At 38.4% G+C, this 25,679-nt stretch overlaps 1 protein-coding gene and 1 long non-coding RNA gene across 3 annotated transcripts in view; one reads left to right on the plus strand and one right to left on the minus strand.

Moving 5' to 3' along the window:
• The window catches only part of DKK2 (dickkopf WNT signaling pathway inhibitor 2), a 125,441-nt gene that overhangs the window by 58,472 nt on the left and 41,290 nt on the right, over positions 1–25,679 (plus strand). The gene's annotated exons all lie outside the window — the stretch shown is intronic.
• On the minus strand, positions 22,074–24,548 carry LOC133250066 (uncharacterized). Its single transcript, XR_009737218.1, has 2 exons — positions 24,205–24,548; positions 22,074–23,562 (listed from the first exon to the last, which is right to left on the minus strand). It is a non-coding gene; the product is annotated as an uncharacterized LOC133250066 (long non-coding RNA).

Here is a 25,679-nt window from a genome sequence, read left to right on the forward strand (position 1 = left end):
CAAACTAGAAACATAGAAGTCCAAATAAATGAAGAGGAAATAGGCAAACTACCTGAAAAAGAATTCAGAACAATGATAGTAAAGATGATCAAAAACCTTGAAAACAAAATGGAGAAAATGCAAGAATCGATTAACAAAGACCTAGAAGAATTAAAGAATAAACATACAGAGATAACACAATTAATGATATTAAAATACTCTAGAAGGAACCAATAGCAGAATTTCTGAAGCAGAAGAATGAATCAGTGAGCTGGAAGATAAAATGGTGGAAATGACTTCTGAAGAGCAGAATAAAATAAAAATAATGAAAAGAACTGAGGAGGGTTCAGGATGGGGAACACATGTATGCCTGTGGCGGATTCATTTTGATATTTGGCAAAACTAATACAATTATGTAAAGTTTAAAAATAAAATAAAAATTAAAAAAAAAAAAGAACTGAGGATAGTCTCAGAGATCTCTGGGACAATATCAAACACACCAACATTTGAATTATAGGGATCCCAGAAGAAGAGAAAAAGAAACGGTATGAGAAAATTTTTGAAGAGATTAGAGTTGAAAATTTCCCCAACATGGAAAAGGAAAGAGTCATCAAATCCAACAGGCACAAAGAGTCCCGTACAGGATAAACCCATGAGAAACATGCCAAGACACATACCAATCAAATTAACAAAGACTAAACACAAATAAAGAATATTAAAAGGAGCAAGGGAGAAGAAACAAGTAATATACAAGGGAAACCCCATACACTTAACAGCTGATCTATCAGCAGAAACTCTGCAGGCAAGAAGGGAATGGCAGGACATTTAAAGTACTGAAAGGGAAAAATCTACAACCAAGATTACTCTACCTGGCAAGGATCTCATTCAAAATTGATGGATAAATAAAAAGCTTTTCAGACAAAAAGCCAAAGTTAAGAGAATTCAGTACCACCAAACCAGCTTTACAACAAATATTAAAGGAACTCATATAGTCAAGAAATAGAGGAGAAGAAAAAAGATCTACAAAGTCAGCCCCAATTAAGCAATAGGCAATAGGAACATATATCAATAATTACTTTAAGTATAAATGGATTAAATGTTGCAACCAAAAGACACAGACTGGTGGAATGGACACAAAAACAAGACCCATATATATATGTCTACAAGAAACCCACTTCAGACCTCAAGACACATATAGACTGAAAGTGAGAGGATGGAAAAACATATTCCATGCAAATGGGAAGCAAAAGAAAGCTGGTGTAGCAATCCTCACATCAGACAAAATAGATCTTAAAATGAAGAAGATTACAAGATATAAGGAAGGACACTACATAATGATCAAGGGATCAATCCGAGAGGAATACATAACAACTGTAAATATCTATGCACCCAACATAGGAGCACCTCAATACATAAGACAAACACTAACAGACATAAAAGGAGAAATTGACAGTAACATGATAGTAGTAGGAGACTTTAACACCCCACTCACAACAATGGACAGATCATCAAAACAGAAAATTAATAAGGAAACACAAGTCTTAAATCATACATTACATAAGATGGATCTCTTTGATATATCTTCAGGACATTCCATCCAAATGCAGAAGAATACAACTTCTTCTTAAGTGCACATGGAACATTCTCCAGGATAGACCACACCTTGGTCACAAATCAAACCTCAATAAATTTAAGAAGATTGAAATCATATCAAGCATCTTCTCTGACCATAACGTTATGAGACTAAATATGAATTGTAGAAAAAAAAAAACCAATAAACTAAGAAACACAAACGTGAAGATTAAACAACACATTTCTAAATAACCAGTAGGTTATTGAAGAAATCAAAAGGGAAATAAAAAAATTCCTAGAAACAAGTGACAATGAAAACTCGACACGTTTTCATGGGATGAAACCTATGGGATGCAGCAAAAGCAGTTCTAAGAGGGAAGTTTATAGCAATACAATACTACCTCAAGAAACAAGAAAAACATCAAATAGACAACCTAACTTCATACCTAAAACAACTGGAAAAAGAACAAAAAAACACCCAAAATTAGTAGAAGGAAAAAAATCATAAAGATCTGAGCAGAAATAAATGAAAAAATGGGAAGAAACAATAGTAAAGATTAATAAAACTAAAAGCTGGTTCTTTGAGAAGATAAATAAAATTGACAAACCTTTAGCCAGATGTATCAAGGAAAAAAAAGAGAAGAATCAAATCAACAAATTTAGAAATGAAAAAGCAGAGGTTGGAACAGACAATGCAGAAATACAAAGGATTATAAGACACTATTATGAACAACTATATGGCAATAAGATAGATAACCTGGAAGAAATGGACAGGTTCTTAGAAAAATTCAATCTTCCAAGACTGAACTAGGAAGAAATAGAAATTATGAACCACCCAATTACAGGCACTGAAATTGAGGCTGTGATCAAAAATCTCCCAAAAAACAAAAGCCCAGGACCAGATGGCTTCACAGGGAAATTCTATCAACCATTTTGAGAAGACTGTCCACTTTCACCACTGTTATTCAACATAATTCTGAAAGTCCTAGCTACAGCAATCAGAGAAGAAAAAGAAATAAACAGAATCCAGATTGGAAAAGAAGAAGTAAAGCTCTCACTGTTTGTAGATGACATGATACTGTACATAGAAAACCCTAAAGATAGTATCAGAAAATTACTAGAGCTAATCAGTGAATTTAGCAAAGTTGCAAGATACAAAATAAATACACAGAAATCACTTGCATTTCTACATACTAACAATGAAAAATCAGAAAGAGAAATTAAGGAGTCAATCTCATTCACCATTGTAACAAAAAGAATTAAATGTCTAGGAATAAACTTACCTAAGAAGACAAAAGAACTGTACACAGAAAATTATAAGATACTGATGAAAGAAATCAAAGATGACATAAACAGATGGAGAGTTATTCCATGTTTCTGGAAAGGAAGAATCAATATTGTGAAAATGTCTATACTACCAAATGTAATCGACAGATGCAATGTGATCCCTATTGAATTACCAGTGGCATTTTTCAGAGAACTGGAACAAAATTTTTCACAGTTCATATGGAAACACAAAAGACCCTGAATAGCCAAAGCAATCTTGACAAAGAAGAACGGAGCTAGAGGAATCAACCTTCCTGGCTTCAGATTATACTACAAAGCTACAGTCATCAAGTCAGTATGGCACTGGCACAAAAACAGAAATACAGACCAATGGAACAAGATAGAAAGCCCAGAAATAAACCCTTGCACCTATGGGTCCCTTATTTTTGACAAAGGAGGCAAGACTATACAATGGGGAAAAGACAGCCTTTTCAATAAATGGTGCTGGGAAAACTGAACAGCTACATATAAAAGAATGAAATTAGAACACTTCCTAACACCATACACAAAGATAAACTCAAAATGGATTAAAGACCTAAATGCAAGGCCAGAAACTATAAAACTCTTAGAGGAAAACATAGGCAGAACACTCGATGACATAAATCAAAACAAGATCCTCTATGACCTACTTCCTAGAGTAATGGAAATAAAAACAAAAGTAAGCAAGTGGGACCTGATTAAACTTAAAATGTTTTGTACAACAAAGGAAACTAAGCAAGGTGAAAAGACAACCCTCAGAAAGGGAGAAAATAAGAGCAAATGAAACAACTGACAAAAGATTAATTTCCAAAATATACAAGCAGCTCATACAACTCAATACCAGAAAAACAAACCACCCAATCAAAAAATGGGAAAAAGACCTAAACAGACATTTCTCCAAAGAAGACATACAGATGGCTAACAAACACATGAAAAGATGCTCAACATCCCTCATTGTTGGAGAAATGTAAATCAAAAGTATAATGAGATACCACCTCACACCAGTCAGAATGGCTATCATCAAAAAGTCTACAAATAATAAATGCTGGAGAGGGTGTGGAGAAAAGGGAACATTTTTGCACTGTTGGTGGGAATGTAAATTGATGCAGTCACTATGGAAGATGGTATGGAGAGTCCTTAAAAAACTAGGAATAAAACTGCTATATGACCCAGAAATCCCACTCCTAGGCATATACCCTGAGGAAACCAAAATGGAAAAGACACATGTATACCATTGTTCATTGCAGCACTATTTTCAATAGCTAGAACATGAAAGCAACCTAGATGTCCATCAACAGATGAATGGATAAAGAACCGTGTACTACTCTTTGGAGTATTACTCAGCCATAAAATACACAATGGAATATTACTCAGCCATAAAACGGAACACATTTGAGTCAGTTCTGATGAGGTGGATGAGCCTAGAACCTATTATACAGAGTAAAGTGAGTCAGAAAAAGAAAGATAAATATTGTATTCTAATGCACATATACGGAATCTAGAAAAATGGTACTGAAGAATTTATTTACAGGGCAGCAATGGAGAAGCATACATAGAAAATAGGCTTATGGACATGGGGAGAGTGGAGGAGAGTGTGAGATGTATGGGAAAAGTAACATAGAAACTTACATTACTATATGTAAAACAGATAGCCAAGCAGGAATTTGCTGTATGACTCAGGAAACTCAAACAGGAGCTCTGTATCAACATATAGGGGTGGGATGGGCAGGGAGGTGGGAGGGAGGTTCAAAAGGGAGGAGATATATGTATACCTATGGCTGATTCATGTTGAAGTTTGACAGAAAACAACAAAATTTTATAAGGTAATTATCCTTCAATAAAAAACAAATTAAAAAAAAAAAACTAAACGATTAGCACCCTCATAGCAAAGCCTCCAACAATTAACATAGACTCAAAGTTATTTCCCTTATTGGAAATTTTCAGTGATAAGCAAAATATTCATTCAATATGAAGAGGAACCCGAGTATGCCCTCTGCTTCCATGAAACATCTCTAGTAAGAGAAACTCCTACTGAACTGAAGGTAGTAGCTACATAGTGTCAAGATATATAATGCCTGTCAAAACTTTTTGAGGGATTCTCTAAATAAACATGGGTTGAAGGGAATTTTAAATTGTGCCATTTTATAGTTGTACTTTGTGTAGTACACTCTGGATATTTAATCACTCTTTCTATTCTGGAAATATCTTAGTATTCACACAGTGTCTGAGCTACCTTTAGGGGGCAATGTGGAAGAAGCTTGACTAGCTGGGAACATTGATTCCTTTTAGAGTATTTTTTCATTTCAGTTATGGTATTTGTCATCCCTGGTTGTTCTTTATATTTTCTAATTCTTTGTTTAAAAATTCTAACTTCTGGCTCTTTACCTCTATTCTTTTCCCAAGTTCTCTGATCATATTTATGATGATTACTCTGAACTCTTTCTCAGGTAGACTCCCTATCTCCACTTTACTTAGTTCTTCTTCTGGGGTTTTATTTTGTTCCTTCATCTGACCATATTCCTCTGCCACCTCATTTTGTCTAAGTTGCTATTGGCATTTTTATGTATGTGGTAGGTTAGTTACATTTCTCAACCTTGGAGAAGTGGTGCTCTGTAGGAGGTGTCCTATGGGTCCCAGAAGTGCACCCCGCTCTGGTCACCCAAGCTATATGCTCTAGGGGTTTCCCCTGAACAGGCTGTGTGGGCCTTCCTTTAGGGGCAGGCTGGCTTTGTGGGCAGTCTGTTAGGCTTGGTTGGCTCCTAGTCTGCTTGGCTGCCAGGTCCTGTCTTGTGTGGATGCTGCTGGCTGCTGTTTAGTGGGGTCTGGTCACAAGGTGGCTGGTTGAAGAACCCTAGGGGCCCCAGGGCTAGTGCCATCTCACCAGTGGGCAGAGTCAGGGTCCCCAAAGACTTGGGAGCTGTTGCCCACTCACTGGCAGGTGAAGACAGAACCTGGGGTTAGTGCCAGTCTACTGGCAGGCAGAGTTGGTTCCTGGAGTCTGGTTATAGGACCCATGAGTCCCAGAGCTTTCTTCAGATTGTTGGGATGAGGCGTTCCTGACACAGCTGGCTATGAGATCTGGAATGTCCTGAAGGTTGTGTTGGCCCATTAGTGGGCAAGGCCAGGGCCCAGCTGGTCACAGGGGACAGTCTGGCCAGTGTTGCAGGATCACCGTTTTCTTGCTTCTGGGGTCTGTCCCCTAGTGGGTGAGGCTGATCTTGAGGCTTGTGCAGCTTCCTGGTGGAGGGGCTGGTGCCTGCCCACTGATGTGTGGAGCTGGGTCTTGACCCTCTGGTGGGCTGGACCGTGTCTAGCGGCATGTCTGGGAGCAGCTATGGGCTCTGTAGTCTTTAGGCGGCCAGTCTGTTGGTTAGCCAGTTCGTTATTTGGTGTGGTGTCCCCTGCACCCTGAAGCCTACAGGCCATTGGTAGGGCCAGGTCTGGGTACTAGTGAGCCGATATGTAGCTGCCAGGAGGGTTTTTGCATTTGGATGTCCCCAGTATGTCTCCCACTAGTGTCTACATCCTGTGGGTGAGCTGCAGTCCCCACCCACTCCCAGTACAGACACATCCCTCTCCAGGAGACTGAGACCAGCAGGAATGACTGGCCCAGGTTCCTATCAAATTGCTTGTTTTGCCCTGGGTGCTTGTGTGCATGAGATTTTGTGTGTGCGCCCATTAAGACTGAAGTCTCTATTTTCCCCAGTCCTGTGGGGCTCCTGCTATTAGGCCCTGCGGGCTTGGCATCTTCCTGGTGTCAGAGCCCGGGGCTGGGGTGGGGGTGGGGGGCTGACATGCAACTCAGAATTCTTATTCCTGTTGGAGAACCTCTGTAATGTATTTATTCTCCCGTTTGTGGGTTGCTTACCTGAGGGAATGGGATTCGGTATCACAGGTTTGCCTGCCTGTCTTGGGCTGTGCTTCTTTACATCTTTAATGGTAGAGGATCTTTTCTAGGAGGTTCCAGTCTTTTTCATCAGTGGTTATTCTGCAGATAGTTGTAGGTTCGGTGCACTCATGACAGGAGGTGAGCACAGTTTCTTTCTGCTCTGCTACCTTGGTTGCTCTGATCCAGCATCAGCTGGGATCTAAATTGAGTCCTGATCAAAGATTCAGGTTGATTTTATATTGTATATTTGACTATCTGAGTGAAATTCCTTTCCTTCTTCATCCCCTCCCACCTTCCTCCCTTTCTTCTCTCCTTTCTTCAGTTAAATATTTTGTGACAATTAGATTCACAAGCAGTAATAATAAATGAGAGATTTACTGTATCCTTTACCCAGCTTCCTTCAGTGGTGTCATAAGACTACAGCATAATATCACAACCAGGATATTTACATTGATATAGGCCAAGGTACCAAACATTTACATTCCATGGGGATCTACCGTGTTGCCTTTATAGTCACACTTGCTTCTCTCTTGCCCGAATTCTGTCATTTCAGGAATGTTCCATAAAGGAATCTTTCAGTATATAATCTTTTGAGATTGGCTTTTCTCACTTAGCATACTTTTCTGAAACTTCATTCAAGCTGTTATGTGTATCAATAACTCATCTTTTTTATTGCTGAGTAGTATTCCATGCTATGGGTATACCAGTTTGTTTAACTATTATTCACCAGTTGAAAGACATCTGGGTTTAATTCCAGTTTTTTTAAATTCTTAAACAGTTTATTATTAAACTGTTATTGTAGCAGTTTATTTTGAATAAAGCTGCTACAGAAGCTTGTATATGAATATTTATAGCAGCATTATTCACAGTAACCAAAAGGTAAAAACAACACCAATGTACATCAACAGATAAATGGATAAACAAAATGTGTGAATATATATATGTGTGTGTGTAAATATATACATATATGTATGTATGTATATTAGCATGGAATATTGTTCAGCCTTAGAAAAGAATGACGTTATGTATATGCTACAACACAGATGAACCTTGCAAAGATTATACTAAGTGAAATAAGTCAGACATAAAAGAACACACTGTACAATTTCACTTACTAATATGATTTTCCAAGAATAGGCAAATTCACAAAGACAGAAAGTAGAATAGAGGTTAGCAGGGGCTGAAGAACAGAAAGAAATGGGGAGTTATCATTTAATGAGGATGAAGTTTCTGTTTGGGATATTGCATGATATTGTGAATGTACTTAATGGCAATGAATTGTACACGTCAAAACTCTAAATTTTATGTATATTTTCCCACAATTAAAAAAAAAGAATATATAAGCATTTGTGTGTAGGTTTTCATATGAATAGAAGTCTTAATTTCTCTGGGATAAAAGTCCAGAAGTGCAATTGCTAGTTTGTATGATAGTTACATTTGTGTTTTTCAAGAAAATGCCAGAGTACTGTACATTTTAAATTCCCATCACCAATGCATGAGTGGCCCAGTATCTCTGCATACTCACCAAAATGTGGTGTTGTCACTAATTAAAAAAGAAAAGTTAACCATTCTGATAGGTGTGTACCGGTATCTATCTCACTGTAGTTTTAATTTGCATTTCCCTGATAACCAGTGCTGTTGAATGTCTTCTCAGATGTGTTTTGCCAATTTTATATCTTCCTAGTTGAAGTATCTCTTCATGTCTTTTGCCTACTTTCTAACTGTATGGTTTGCTTTTTTACTATTGACTTTTGAGAATTCTTTACATAGTCTACATACTAGACCTTTGGCAGAGGTATAGTTTGCAGACAATTTCAACTACTCTTATCATCTGTCTCTCAATCTTTCTAATATCATCTTCCATAGAACAAAATGTTTAAGTTTTGATGAAGTCTGATTTATCATTTTTTTCTTTCTGTGGATTATGATTTTTTTGTGTCAGATCTAAGAAGGCTTTGCTTAGTCCTAGATCCCAAAGTTTCTTCCTACTTTTTTTCCCTAAAAGTTTTATAATTTTACATTTACATTTAAATGAATGATTTAGTTTGAGTAAATTTTTGTATAAGATGTACAGTTTAGGTCAAGATGATTATTATTTCCCTTAGGGATAACCAATTTCTTTTACACCATTTGCTGAAAAGACAATCCTGTTTTCATTGAATTTTAAAAATTACCCTAAGACAATGCTTTATCCTTTCTTCCTTCCCTCTCCCTCCCTTCCTCTTTCTCTTTTTGGCCACTGCTTTACATAATCTACACTGTCTTCGCTGTGGCTGTAAACACCTTCATGCTATGAAGTTTGATGATGAGTGTGTATGTGGAAGGCACACCTTTATATTTTCTAAATATTTATAAAACACCTAAATCAGTATTTTGCTGGTCGATTTTTTGCACTTTCATAACCCTCATTTAATTAATGAGCAAAAGAGAGATGGAGACAGGTAAGACCTTTCAGTGCTCTCTCGTACAGTGTGCTCAGTGCCAGCAGCCTCGGCTCGTCTGGGTTTATTTCTATCTGGTATACTGGGGGCACCGGGGACTTGGGAATGAGGCACAGGTGTCTCTGTAGCAAACGCGGTGATTTATGCAAACAGACCTTATACATCATTTCTTCCCTCCCTCCCTGTCTCCTTCCTTCTAAATATAATAAATAAATAGGAGTAATATGTTACACAAAGTAGACATTTTTTATTTCATAGAGATTTTATTCCGGTGAAATAGGAAGAAGATAAGCAAATAAAGTGAAAACAGAATGAACGTCATTTTACAGGGTTTCATCATTGTCATACATTGAAATACTCCAAACCTTCAGATTGTGTTGATTATAATATTGGGATTACAAAATGTGTCATTAGAGTGATATGTTTTGATTCATTGACAATGTTTTACTGATTTCCCAATATTTATGGCATATACCAGTAATGTCCTAGTTGCTGCAGTAATCTGAAAGAAAAAAAACTGTGTAAGTTTTGATTTCCAAGAATTTGTAATTTAGCTGAGGAGGTAAGAATATACATAAGCACAAATATTTTAAATTAGTGTCATATAAAGAGAATGATAAATAAACGTTAAAACACAAACAAACACTAAAATAGTCCAGTGAAGAGGAAAAGTCTCTTCCCTTGGGAATAATCATGGAAAAGCACCACTAAGTAACATCATAAAGCTGGGCTTTGCGGCCAACAGTAACAGGCAGACTCGATGAACATGGTTTGGGTGGACTCCGGGAGTTAGTGATGGACAGGGAGGCCTGAGGTGCTGCGGTTCATGGGGTCGCATAGAGTTGGACACGACTGAACTGGACTGAACTGAACTTCATGTTGTTGCTATAATGATAAAATGAGATCATGTATATGGATTTAAAAAATGGTATATAGTGCCAATTTAATATTATTATGTAAGAAACTTCATGATGGCTTAGACTACTCCTCATATACCTTTGCATTCTCCATGTGCCTGTACCCAGCACACAGAGCCTACTTACAATCAGCAGCATTATTAAAAGTAGCAATGATTCCACAGTACATTTATTCGCTTCTTACACATAATCTGTTTAATATGTCTGATAAATGAATGTTCTGTGAACTTGTTTACAAAGAATTTAGCACGTAATTATTCTGTTTAATTGCAGTGAATCCCTCAGAAGAGAAAAGTCCTATTACTTGTGTCAAAAAAAAAGAACACCCAAAGAATTATTACTTGTTACACTTCTATGATGATATCTCTAGTGTGAGGCTGAATAAAAGTCAAATTATATATCTTCCACTGGCTTCACTTTATGGGTAAGCAGATTTATAGTCACACTATAGCATGCAAAAAAGAAGTTTAAAAGGTTTGAGCCTAAATATTTAAACATAATTTTTAATAATATATGACTAGATAGATATATACATATTAATATATGTATATATAAACACAGATATCTAGAAGTATATACCTATATATGTAAATATATAGATGTATAGGTATTATAAATATACAACCGTATGGCCTAAATTGAAATTAATATTGCTAGTGTCTCAGAATGTGCTGAGTTTCAAGTCACATTCATAGGGAAACAAAATCAGAAATTGTGTTGTTAAAATTAAAACTTTATTCTAGAACTCTTACAGCATCCTATATGGGAGAAACTGTCTGTAATAAAGATTGATGTAGCAGAAATTGTAACATATGCACCAAAATGAAATTTTACGTTCAGGTTTGTGGGTGAAAAATTTAAGACTTGTGGTAGTAAAGTGATGAGTTTTATGTATTATCCCCTTATGAATCTTTTTGACCATTTGGAAAAGTCTTATGGGGTTAAACATCCAGGTTCAACAAACAAACAAACACCTGGACACTGTGACGGACGAGGACAGACAGAAACTGCATCTGTGGACGGGTGCAGGGAGTCTGAGTAAGTCAGTAGTAAGGACGGGAACAGCACGATTTCTGCCAAGTGTGCTACACACTCAGCAGAGCAGATCCTGAACACGTGCAAGGCCTCAAGGTCCGGGTCAGCAACAGTGTTTAACAGTGATGTGGAGCTCCTTCTAGGATGAGTCACGAGTGTGTAATTTACCATGGAGTGGCCTATTTATGGTACACAGGGGGATACCTCGCTGGTTGTTTTTTCACACAGTTATTAAATCTTAGTGGCAGTTAAAATCCAGGAGACTGTAGGACTTTGCACAAGATGACAGGATGCTTCCTACATGCCTCTTGTCTTTGGAAAAATGATATTAAGCATAAGCTAATCAGAACTCAAGGAATGGGAAAAACGTGAGTTTTCGAGCCAGATGAACTTGCCTGGCTCTTTATTTAGCTTTTGTTGGTCCAAGTTTTATGCTTTCTTATACAACAGACAGAACAATATTCACCTTGTATGATTATTTTGAGTATTAAATGAGATCAAAGTGAGTTAAAGTCGCTCAGTTGGGTCCAGGCTCTTTGCGAACCCATGGACTATAGCCCACCAAGCTCCTCTGTCCATGGGATTTTCCAGGCAAGAATACTGGAGTGGGTAGCCACTTCCTTCTACAGGAATCTTCCCAACCCAGGGATCAAACCCAGGTCTCCTGCATTGCCGGCAGATTCTTTACTCTTTTCATCCATTAAATGAAATAATGGATGCAAAAATTCAATGTAATGTCCAATATGTTTTAGATTTCACACTCCCTTGCCCTTGAACACCACCTCTCCTTTCCATTTCCATAGCCCAAGGGAAAATTAACAACAAATTTTAGAGTTCTATAAATTCTAAAAATAAAAACTGTGTTTTCCTACTGAAAACTGACGCTAATTCATATGAAAAGAATGCAATACCTTCTCAGATATTGGTACCTATAAGAAAAAAAAGCCAGCAACTGTCCTACCTATGAACTTTACATGCGTTATTATTTTTAAAATAATTTTATTTATTTTTGGCTGTGCTGGATCTTCACTGCTGTGTGAGATTTGCCTAGTTGTGTGTGCGGGGGCTGCTCTCTATTTGAAGTGTGCGGGAGCACAGGCACTACACGTTCAGGTTTCAGTAACTGGCTCGTGGGCTCCGGGGCACAGGCTTGGTAATTGTGGCACTTGGCTTAGTTGTTTCATGGCATGTAGGTTCTTCCTGGATAGGGATAGAACCTGTCTCTCCTGTACTGGCAGGAGGATTCTTAGTCACTGAATCACTGGGGAAGCCTTATATACGATATTGTTTTAATCCATACGTCAATAAATGCCCCATCTGGTAGGTATTATTGTAAGTATTTTGCATATGCATATCATAACAATTATGAAGAAAAAAGTACCTACTTACACTGGCCTTATTACAAGAATAAGGGCTTCCCGGGTAGCTCAGCTGGTAAAGAATCCACCTGCAATGCAGGACACCATGGTTCGATTCCTGGATCAGCAAGTTCCAGGGATAGGCTACCCACTCCAGTATTCTTGGGCTTCCCTAGTGGTTCAGATGGTAAAGAATCCACTGCAATGCAGGAGACCTGGGTTTGATCTCTGGGTTGGGAAGATACCCTGGAGGAGGACACTGCGAGCCATTCCAGAATTCTTGCCTGGAGAATTCCACGGACAGAGAAGCCTGGCGGGCTATAGTCCATGGGGTCACAAAGAGCTGGACAAGACTGAATGACTAAGTACATTACGATGCAAACTCAGCAAGAGGAAGGCAGGTTTAAAAGGCAGGTTTAACTGCCTTTTGTTTTAATGTTATTCTGTTCTGCACTTAATACGTAGTCAGGAAACATTAGTTGATTTCTTTCCATTCAGAACTTTCATTGCTAAACCCAGAAAGATGACAGCATAGAGACTCTGTTTCACTGACCTAAGTACTAATCAAGAAGCTCTAGGTACCTAGGTAGTACAAGAAAAAGTATGTTGTATAATTTGTGAATAACCTTGATAAAATCCAAACCTTGTCATTTGGTCTGTTCATTTACATAAAGATAGTGTGGAGGGGTGTGGGCAGGGAAAGAGAGAGGGAGGAAAGGAGATGACACAGTCTTCTGCGTCCTCAGGTATGAGAAAGTACTAGCAAATTACTCTTCAAGTACTCAGATTGCATTTCAGGGGTTGCACTGAAAAAGGTATTTTAGCTAAAAATTTATTATAGCATTACCAGTCTGAGACCCTTACTTCTTTGGATCTATTAACTAGCATCACAAATGAACGGATGCTGCTTACAACAGATTTAGAGTACCAAGGGAGTAGCGTCAGGTTGCTACATCTGGATAATTTTCAGGGGTGGAAAATAAAATAATGATACCAACTGGGCCACCCACTGCAAAATGTGGGTGACCAAATGAGCCAACGGAACCTCTAATGAGTGTTTACTCCAAAGGACTCTGCATGTAAACGACTTCCAGACTGATGTGGTGCCAAGCTTAGAGGATTAAGTCTTTCAATGGCTTTTGTTGGTCAGCAGCCAAGGCATCTAGGAACAAAGGAGGGGGTCTCCTTGTTAAACATATCAAGAATATTACTTTCAGACAAGAAGAATGCAAAGAATGGATCAAAGAACACCATAAAATAGATGGAAGACAGTAGAAATAAGTAATAACAGCATCATTCATACTCTGAGTTTAGGGTGATTATGTTTAGTTAGGGCATTATTTTTCAGAGGACTTTAAAGCACTGCTTAGCATTTATGTGGTCTGGCCTACATTATAGGTAGTTGTGTACATGTCTTAGGTTTTGATGATCTTGAGGGCAAGAGTTTCCTCTGCTTTGTCTCATGAGTGTGTCATTAATTTTCCGTTTCTTTCTTCTTCTAGCACTAAGCAGAGTATAGATATAGGTTGTTGAAGAATTATTTTTGAAATATGTTAAAATGGATTTGCAACCACTTTTGCTTTAATAACATAAAAAGTACCAGGAGGAACATATCATGGTTTTGTTTTTGCTTTTTTAAGGAGAGGTAAATCTGTAATACAGAGAAATTGCATGTCCAGAGGGAACAACTCAATATCACTTAGAAAGTTAGTCGCTGGGTTTATCCTGACTCAGGGTTCTTTTATATCTCAGACTAATCAAATCCCCCAAAGCAATGCAAATGACAGAGTACATATGGAAAATCACATTCCCTGTATGTTTACCCGGAGAAAATACAAAGCAAGAAAATGTTTGCACACTGTGACAAAAGTCAGTGCTAGAATAGATTCTAAGATGGCCACCCAAACAAATGTTTACTTCTGTAAAGCAAAGCAAAACAAAACAAAACCTAATTGAATACTTTAAAAGTTTGAAACATAGCAACAAACTTATTTGATTCATTTTTTTCTGTTTCCAAATAGTTGCGTTAACATTTTGGAACCTTTACCTTTCTGATCCTTCTCAAAGTGGTCAGTCGCATTTTACAGCAAGATTTCCTGATAGACATTGTCAAATGTAAACTTTGGCCACCAATTTCTCCTTCTTTAGGCAAAAGGTAGCCAGAGTTGGCCTGAAAGTTTGGAACCGCACTGTGTGGTTTGAAGACTTTCCCAATGGTCAGCCCTGCCAGTGTGGCCACGGTCCTAACAAAGAGCCATTACTCTTTTCTTAGATGGACAGCAGTTGCATGCCTGCAGTTACTCATGTGTTCAGAACGCTTCCAAAATGTTTGTTTATTTATATCCTTAATTTAACAGGCTCATATAGTGCCAGAAAGTGTTCTCTGTGAAGCAGATAGAAACATTATCCCTGTTTCACAAATGTGAAATTGAGGTTAAATAAATTGTTGAAAGCCATGCATCTCAAAAGTGGTAGAACTGGGATTCAAACCCAAGCCACCTGGTCCAAAAACACATGTTTTAAGGAAAACGATGACAGTGGCTGGGTTTTCATACAGTCTATCTAGCTTAATCTCGCTGAAACTGTGTGGTGTACATCTTCCTCCTCTAGTCCACATCCAGTTCCTCAGTAGAAACAGGAAGTTCTCCAGGTCTTATCCCCCTGGGGGGAGGGGGGTCTTACATAGTGGATTTGAGAGGAAGCTTAGACTCAGGAGAGTGAAGGAGGTGACTGACTAGACATCTGGGGATATGTCTGTGCTCATGAGGACTCCTTGTGTCCCTTTTGTGACAGCTCCTTTCCTTTGCTGCTGCTGCTGCTAAGTCACTTCAGTCGTGTCCGACTCTGTGCGACCCCATAGACGGCAGCCCACCAGGCTCCTCTGTCCCTGGGATTCTCCAGGCAAGAACACTGGAGTGGGTTGCCATTTCCTTCTCCAATGCATGAAAGTGAAAAGTGAAAATGAAGTCCTTTGCTGCTACCAGTAAATTCCAAGTTGCTCTATTTCCCATTAGTTCAGAAAGTGGTAGAGTATTTCTCACGCCTAAAGCAAGTGCTACAGTATATAAAAAACACTTAAGGTTTCTGTTGCTGGGGGGTGGTGCAGGCAGAAATAAACAGGTTGACAGTACATCAGGAACAAAAACATATTCCTCCTTTTTTTTTTAAACTATCTTTTTCCCCTCCCCACCCCGTCCTCTGTCCCCCATTTAAACACTTACCGTTGGTCCAAGTTACGTAATTGATTTTCAGAATAAAGCTTTTTTGGTGTGTGGTTATGGTGTCAGCTTGGCGCTGGATTTCTGAGGGGAGGAGGGCTGGGACATGTGGAAACAGAAAGATAAGGGAAGAAGGGGCCTTAGTGCTACTGAGAGAGTAGGTCCCAGGAGTGCTGGTCCCCAGGGAAATAGTCCTGGAGAAGGTGAAGGGGCAGCACCTGGGATGGCTCCAGGCTATGTGGGACAGGAGGGAAGAGGGGTCTCAAACTGGAGCTTAAAGTCTGAGCAAAGGCAGAGTAAGGGAAGCCAGGTTTGAGTTCTCAGCAAAGATCATCAAACTGCCTCTTTGCAGCGCTTAACTCTTAAATTAAAAAAAAAAAAAAAAGAAGAAGAAAGGAAAAAATAGCGTAAACCAGCCTTATCCTCTAGGAACCTAGCACTCCACTTAATTCCGGAAAAGAACTGGGATTTGTTTTAGGTCAAATGCTAAAATTTCTTCTTGAGTACTTTTGTTTTGCTCTGGGAGTGTCTCTAAGTTGACCAGTCATGCTTCTGTGAAATCCAAATTGGCAACATGGGAAAGGGAGAAAGAATATGACCGCATATCTTGAGGGAGTGTCTTTTTATCGTCTCTTCAGTGGGGGAGTCAATAATATTTTTAACTCCTTTTCTCTTAACCTGAAGAACTACAACCAGAGCCAGCTCTTCCAATTTTCTGTAAATCCCATGTGTGACAAGGGTTCAGGAATCTTGCCAACACATTTAAAGCCAAACTGCCCAGAAAGCCATATGGAGAAGGGAGACTCGATGACTCATATGCAGACCATTTTCTGCATTCTGTGTTTCTGCTATCTGTTGGGCACACTGTGTTTTGCAACAACTTTAATTAAATGTAGTATTTGCAAGAATTTGAAGAATATGAAGCATGGCCCCATTATGTAGACTCTCTAAATCTTAATCACTATCAAGACCCCCTCAGTGGAGAGAGGAAAAAAAAAAAAAGATTTATGTGTGTGTGTGTATCGACACACTCACACTAACATGCTAGAGAGAGGGCTGGTATGGCCGAATCACTTTAAGCAAGCTGCTGAGCTATTCTGGCTTTATTATCCCATCTATATAAAAATGACAATAACAACCAAAATGAGATAAACTCCGTCAAAAGTTGAGGAGCCCCATAGTGGATGGGGGCTCTATTTGACTTGTGTGTGTGTTACTCACTCAATTGTGTCCGACTCTTTGTAATCCCATAGACTGTAGCCCACCATGCTCCTCTGTCTATAGAATTCCAGGCAAGAATACTGGAGAGAGTAGCTATTTCCTTCTCCAGGGATCTTCCCTACCCAGGGATCATTGCAGGCAGATTCTTTACCTTCTGAGCCACCAGGGAAGCCCTCTATTCGACTTAGATATCTCCAGATCTTGCAACTCTACTGTTTCACTCTCTGAGGTTTCCTTTCTTCCTTTTTTCCTCCATCCATCCCTTTCTTCCTCCTTTCTTTTTACATGTATTTGATGGCTGGATGGCATCACTGACTCGATGGACGTGAGTCTCAGTGAACTCCGGGAGTTGGTGATGGACAGGGAGGCCTGGCGTGCTGCGATTCATGGGATCGCAGAGTTGGACACGACTGAGCGACTGAACTGATCTGATCAACTCTATTAAGTGCTAAGCACTGTGTTTAATGTAATTAACAAAACCCCCAGCAGAGAAGAAAGATCTGCGTCATAAGGTCAATGCATCCTTCTCCTTACATTCCTTATGTGACTTCTTATTTCTTTTACAATAAAGACCAATATCTGGGTCATGGCTGAGCAAGCCTCATCTCTCTTCACTGTTACCTTGTTCTCATACCTCTGGACACTTCCACCTTCTTTTTCACCACACAGCCTCCTGCCACAGGGATTTTTCACAAACCATTTCCATTTTCTGGAACTTTTCCTCAGCATGGCTCTCCCTTCAATTAGTTAACTCCTAGGTTCCCTTCAACTCTCAGCTCAAATATTACCTCCTCAGAAAAACTTTCTCTGACCTTTCATCTGGATGAGGTTCTTTGGCTGTGTGCTTCTACGTGCTGTGTCTCATTTACCTATCTGAGCTTACATTTATTTATTAGTCTCTACTCCACCAAGCAGCAAGCTCTTTAAGACCACACTCTGTATTTGTTTACTTCCTCCATTGAGAAGCCAGGGCGTCCCACAGCCCTGATCAGTGGTAAGTGCTCAGTAATTGTTATTTGAATGAATTGATGAGTGAGTAAGTGAATCCACCAGGAAAAGTCACTGTCCATATAAAGCAGTTCCTCCTTTTAAAAAACAAAAAAAAAGCACTGCTTTATTATACAAATGGACTATAATCATGAAGATAATTTTTTGAAGGCAGTGCCTTATTGTGACCTTTCTTCTACTCGTAATCTATCAATATTATTAACCCGATTCCTGCAGCTGAAGAGCTTGGTAGTTCTGAGATAGCCTCCAGAGAATTAAGACTTGCAGGCTCTTCATTAAGATGCATATGGTTTAAAGAAAGAATGAACCCAGGGGCTTACAGCATGCTCTTTCAATCATGACTATTTGAGAACAAGGATCAAGACATTTAGTTTACTTCCTAACAGATGAGGTTTAAATTAAAAAAAAAAAAAAAAAAAAAAGTACTTTCTTGGGAAAATTAAAATGGCTGAAAATTTAGGAGAGATGGAGAGTTGGCTACTAAGGAGAAAAACCCCAGGAAATTGATTAGTTGGTATTCAATTGCAGTTTTTGTGACTGTAGTTGACAGTAATGCTACATACATTTTGTCCTGTAATGTATATGAGTGAAGTCGTTCGGTTGTGTCCGACTCTTTGCGACCCTGTGGACTGTAGCCTACCAGGCTTCTCCGTCCATGGGATTCTCCAGGCAAGAGTACTGGAGTGGGTTGCCATTTCCTGCTCCAGGGGTTCTTCCCGACCCAGGGATCGAACCTGGGTCTCCCGCATTGGTTAAGGCAGAGGTTAAGGCAGACGCTTTAACCTCTGAACCACCAGGGAAGCCCTGTAATACATTCCACAGTATAAAAGGCATATGAAAAAAAAAAGTGAATGAATTTCATGAATCTGATATTACATCACTAAAGCCAGTTTTTACTAGAGACAGCATATTAGCTACTGTTTTTTCATGAATTATTGTTTAAATTACTTGGTCATTATATCATAATTTCAATCATCTTAGAATATAAATTAATTATCCATGGCTTACTACAAACATCTGAACCAAGTTCATTTGAAATTAAGTATGTAAAAGCCTTTATATTTTTCTAAATTATTTTTATATCTTAAATTACTATATGTATCCCTGGATTTTTCACTAGACTTCAAATATAACCAAGAACTTCTCAGTGGTATTAAGATATTTTGGAAGAATACTGAAATAATTACATAAACAATTAAAAACAAGTCAGTGGGTTATATATATTAAATCTTGTAAACTGTTTGGAGCATTCCACCAAAAATAATCATTCCTTCTTTTAGTTTCTCACCCCTTAGTCATTTTGCTGAATATTGGTATAGTCATCTGAGAATCAGAGTAAATAAAGCTCCCTCTATCCATCCATGTACTTTAATCAGTAGGTCAAGTACACAAGTCCCCTTTGGCAGTCTGGTGAAACTTAGGGACCTTCTCAGAATAACACTGAAATAAAATAATAAAACTAAAAGGAATGTCGTTTATATTTAAATATGATTAACCAAGTTTGTAATATGACAATATATGTATTTATATTAAATAATAAAATATAGCTATAGACTAGAGATCTTTTCAAGAAAATTAGAGATACCAAGGGAACATTTCATGCAAAGATGGGCTCAATAAAGGACAGAAATGATATGGACCTAACAGAAGCAGTAGATATTAAGAAGAGGTGGCAAGAATACACAGAAGAACTGTACAAAAAAGAGCATCATGACCCAGATAATCACGATGGTGTGATCACTCACCTAGAGCCAGACATCCTGGAATGTGAAGTCAAGTGGGCCATAGAAAGCATCACTATGAACAAAGCTAGTGGAGGTGATGGAATTCCAGCTCAGCTATTTCAAATCCTGAAAGATGATGCTGTGAAAGTGCTGCACTCAATAGGCCAGCAAATTTGGAAAACTCAGCAGTGGCCACAGGACTGGAAAAGGTCAGTTTTCATTCCAATCCCAAAGAAAGGCAATGCCAAAGAATGCTCAAACTACCACACAATTGCACTCATCTCACACACTAGCAAAGTGATGCTCAAAATTCTCCAAGCCAGGCTTCAGCAATATGTGAACCATGAACATCCAGATGTTCAGGCTGGTTTTAGAAAAGGCAGAGGAGCCAGAGATCAAATTGCCAACATCCACTGGATCATGGAAAAAGCAAGAGAGTTCCAGAAAAACATCTATTTCTGCTTTATTGACTATGCCAAAGCCTTTGACTGTGTGGATCACAATAAACTGTGGAAAATTCTGAAAGTGATGGGATTACCAGACCACCTGACCTGCCTCTTTAGAAACCTGTATGCAGGTCAGGAAGCAACAGTTAGAACTGGACATGGAACAACAGACTGGTTCCAAATAGGAAAAGGAGTACGTCAAGGCTGTATATTGTCACCCTGCTTATTTAACTTATATGCAGTGTACATCATGAGAAATGCTGGGCTGGAAGAAACACAAGCTGGAATCAAGATTGCTGAGAGAAATATCAATAACCTCAGATATGCAGATGACACCACCCTTACGGCAGAAAGTGAAGAGGAACTAAAAAGCCTCTTGATAAAAGTGAAAGTGGAGAGTGAAAAAGTTGGCTTAAAGCTCAACATTCAGAAAACTAAGATCATGGCATCTGGTCCCCTCACTTCATGGCAGATAGATGGGGAAAACATGGAAACAGTGTCAGACTTTATTTTTCTGGGCTCCAAAATCACTGCAGATGGTGATTGCAGCCATGAAATTAAAAAATGCTTACTCCTTGGAAGGAAAGTTATGACCAACCTAGATAGCATATTGAAAAGCAGAGACATTACTTTGCCAACAAAGGTCCGTCTAGTCAAGGCTATGGTTTTTCCAGTGGTCATGTATGGATATGAGAGTTGAACTGTGAAGAAAGCTGAGTGCCGAAGAATTTTGATGCTTTTGAACTGTGGTGTTGGAGAAGACTCTTGAGAGTCCCTTGGACTGCAAGGAGATCCAACCAGTCTATCCTAAAGGAGATCAGTCCTGGGTGTTCATTGGATGGACTGATGTTGAAGCTGAAACGCCAATATTTTGGCCACCTCATGCGAAGAGTTGCCTCATTGGAAAAGACTCTGATGCTGGGAGGGATTGGGGGCAGGAGGAGAAGGGGACGACAGGATGAGATGGCTAGATGACATCACCGACTCGATGGACATGAGTTTGAGTGAACTCTGGGAGTTGGTGATGGACAGGGAGGCCTGGTGTGCTGCGATTCGTGGGTCACACGAAAGGGTCGGACACGACTGAGCAACTGAACTGAACTGATCTGATAGATTTAATAAATACTGTGATTTAAAAATAATGATGGATAGGAACAGTATTTTGAATTCCAGAAATGACTGTAATGTGATATGAAGCTATCTGTGATTTCTGTTGTTGACAAAGTCACAGATACTGCTCATACCACTGTGATCCATTGTGTGTATTTACAATTGAAAGACATGGAGCTGGAGGTTAGTGACAATACAGATGTCGTGCCCTCTCAACCAAGTTCAGAGACCTCTGGTTAAGAATCAGCCCACTGTTTGGTAAGGAAAAAAAAGATGGTTTAATCAACTGAGACTTGGATGTTATCCATGGATTTAATTTCTCACGTTTGTACTGATGACAAGAACAGTAATAGCGGTAGCTAAACACTTAAAACAACTATTAATTGCCAGATGTTGTTTTAAGTGTTTTAAATATGTCACATCACGTCATTCTTGGAAAAACTCTATGAGGTAAGATTTTATAGGTATACAGAGAGGCGAAGTAACTTGTCTAAAGCAAACAGTTTTGTAATGATAGAGCCAGGTCCTTCATGGTCTTTTAACTGTTGTGCTATATAACTGGTTTCTTTGTATTTGCTTGAGTTTTGTGGTAAATGATGGAAGGCCAGAAATATATGAGACATTTTTTCCAGTAGAAAAAGTTATGAAGCATATTTTAAATATCTGTAAATTTGCATAAAGGGTTTACTATTGTCTATCTAATTTATATAGTGTTAAAATTAAATGTCAGAAGCACAAGAAAGGGAAAATTCACACAAATAAAGTCTGTGATTGTTAGCCATTACCAGATTTTCTTATTTTTCTTCTTTTTTTTTTTTAGTTATTGATGGTTAAAACATTGAGTTTGAAATTTTCTTTATAAAGTTAAAACATTTTAAAATTTATTGTTGTATTTTTTTTTGACTCTGTTGAAATTCTAGAACCACTTTGTTGTGAAAATGTCAAGATCTCAGAAGTTTTAATAAGATTAAAATGTATATTTTTCAACTCTAAATTTTGCAAAAGAGAAAACTCACAATATGTACCAACTTTTCAACAGGGTGAAAACACTTTTTTTTTTCCTGGAAGATTTAATGAATTTAGGGTTTCTATTTTAGAACACACAAAAATTGAGCCAAGTCTTAACTTTCCAGAGAAAGGGGAGATGAGATGGCATGAGAATTCATATTTAGTGTCAAGCCAAACATAGTGTTTAATGTAAAACTTCTATTTCATCAAAATATTAGTTAAGAATCTAACAAATAGATGAATTAAGTGGAAAACCTCTTTATATATAAAGTTGTCAAAAGAAAAACAAAACTTTGGGTAAAAAGAGAAAAAAATCACACGCTTGGATCACCCAAATATGCATAATTATACTGAATAATACACATCAGTGACTATATTATTAAGGGCTTCCGAGGTGGCACTAGTCATAAAGAACCCACCTGCCAATGCAAGAAATGTAAGAGATGCGGTTTTGATCCCTGGGACAGGAAGATCCCCTGGAGGAGGGCATGGCAAACCATTCCAGTGTTGCTGTCTAGGTTGGTCATACCTTTCCTTCCAAGGAGAAAGCATCTTTTAATTTCATGGCTGCAATAGCCATCTGCAGTGATTTTGGAGCCCAGAAAATAAAATGAGCCACTGGTTCCACTGTTTCCCCATCTATCTGCCATGAAGTGAGGGGACCGGATGCCATGATCTTAGTTTTCTGAATGTTGAGCTTTAAGCCAACTTTTTCACTCCTCTTTCACTTTCATCAAGAGGCTCTTTAGTTCTTCTTCACTTTCTGCCATAAGGGTGGTATCATCTCATATCTGAGGTTATTGCTGTTTCTCCCGGCAATCTTGATTCAGTCTGTGCTTCCTCCAGCCCAGCGTTTCTCATGATGTAGTCTGCATATGGATCATCGAAAAAGCAAGAGAGTTTCAGAAAACATCTATTTCTGCTTTGTTGACTATGCTAAAGCCTTTGACTGTGTGGATCACAATAAACTGGAAAATTCTGAAAGAGATGGACATACCAGACCACTTGACCTGCCTCTTGGGAAACCTGTATGCAGGTCAGGAAGCAACAGTTAGAACTGGACATGGCACAACAGACTTGTTCCAAATAGGAAAAGGAGTACATCAAGGCTATATATTGTCACCCTGCTTATTTAAAAAAACTTAATGTAATGAATTTTTGTGATGTGGATACTTGCAATATTTAATTTTTATCCACTAGGAAAATCCTTATATGTTTGGAGTATGTTTCCCACACAGACAAAAGCTTTTTTTTAGACATCTTGTGAAAGTCAAGTACAATAATTAGACACATTTTTTTGGTATTCCAAAATGTGTGCTTGACATGATCACCTGTAAAGAAAACAAATGTAAACGTGTGTCTTTATTTAAAGTCATTTTTCATCTCTTAGCTTTTTAATGATAATTTGCTGACTCCTTTCATTATATTTGCGGAATTGGGAGAACATAAAGAAAACTGAATCTATTAGGCAGGAGAGCAACTGTTTGAACTAGACACCAAAAATTAGAAACAGGATGCTCAAGTACATAATTTTTGTACTCCTTACTTAATTAAAATTTTACCAAACTATATCCTTTAAAAATTCTAGCCATGTGACCATGAATTTAGATCTCCTTCACAGGGCCTCCCATATATTCAGTACAGTAGGACTTTATTTTTTTTAATATGTATGGTATAAATGAGAGATTAAGAGTGACAGTATCGCCTTATTTCTTGACTAACAGTACAGATTTTGTAAAGTTAAATAATGTGTAATCCAAGCATATTTTGACAGATCTCAGGTTTGCATCTATTTTTGATTGATTCTTTTAAAAGGATTGAGATTAGTATTGACACTTGAGCTTCAGATAATTAAAATTTTGTTAATAAAACTCTCAACAAAGATAAAAGTACCAACAGTCCATTCCAAGGATCCTATAATATAATCTATATATAATTTATATGATTCCCTGGAGAAGGCAATGACAACTCACTCCAGTATTCTTGTTTGGAGAATCCCACAGACAGAGGAGCCTAGTGGGCTGCAATCCGTCCATAGGGTCACAAGGAGTCAGACATGACTGAGTGACTTAGCATGCAGGCCAGTGCAGGAGACGTAAGTGATTCAGGTGCTGTCCCTGGCTCAGGGAGCCCTCCTGGAGGACGGCATGGCAACCCACTCCAATATTCTTGCCTGGAGAATCCCCATAGACAGAGGAGCCTGGCAGGCTACAGTCCATGGGGTCACAAAGAGTTGGACACGCATCACACATCATATTATTGGCCATTTCTATTCTAGGTCAGAGAAATTGCAAAAATACAGTTTTGCAATGCAGACAATTCTTAATCAATTCTCAGTTCTTTTACTTCAGTAGAAGTGGTCAGCTAAATTTTTTGAAGAGTTCTTGTTCTTTTGTTAAATGCTAGTATATTACCATCTAAATATGGAGTGCAGTCTACAGTTTAGATGAAATTATCTCTGGAGTTCAGAATTTCTGTTTTCAATAATTATTCACTGACCCTTCTCTATATATCAGAAACTACTATGAACATGAATATAGAAATGAGTCTAACACCTTACCTGCACTAAGGAAATGTCTAAACAACTATAGTAGTTTGTGATAATTGCTGTAATAAAGGGAAATGAGTTCTACTGGGAGAAAAAGTGGGACTTCTGTTTCTAGGGTTGGGGTGCAGATGGAGGGAATGAAGGAAAGGGCTCCATCAGAGGGGTAACATTCACTTAACTCTTTACTGGGCCATGTCATAGATTAAACCTAGGATTTCTCTTTTAATCAGTATTATGTAGTTGATACTGATAGCTTACTACCAGGCAATGTTTTCATTTGCTCCCTCTGTATTTCTGACTGTGGCAAAACCATTTAGCATATCTAGGGTCGACTGCGATTCACCAAAGTTTCTGTGGTACATCAGAAATTTGTTAACCTTTTTGGAAAAAATTAATAATTTGCTTTTCCTTTGTATTTTTAGGAGTGAAAAGATGTGTGATAGTGAGTTCATGGTGGTGTATTGAAACCTACTGGGTGTGACTGCGTAGGTGAGAAAGCAGCTATTCCACAGACACACTCTGGGGTGGTGGCGCCCTTGCCAACCCTCTGAAACCTTCCCTGGTGAAGAAAAGAAAGAGTGGGAGTTCTGTTTCTGGGGTTGGGGTGCAGATGGAGGGAATTGAGGAAAGGGCTCCACCAGAGGGGTCACATTCACTTAACTCTTTACTGGGCCGTGTCATAGCTTAAACCTAGGATTTCTCTTTTAATCAGTATGCTCAAGCCTAGTGAGTGGAGTCAACAAGGAGCCTGTTTTAAAAATGTATTCACCTTACACTTGCTTTCAAAGAGTTTCAGCTGTACAGAAAGTATACCTTTTTGACTTTAGAAGGATGGGTTGGAAATATGGGTAAAAAAGAGAAGCATACAAACCTGCTTGGCCTTCAGTTTGGAGAAGGGCA

This window comes from Bos javanicus, chromosome 6 (assembly GCF_032452875.1).
Source record: "Bos javanicus breed banteng chromosome 6, ARS-OSU_banteng_1.0, whole genome shotgun sequence".
Classification (NCBI taxonomy): Eukaryota; Metazoa; Chordata; class Mammalia; order Artiodactyla; family Bovidae; genus Bos; species Bos javanicus.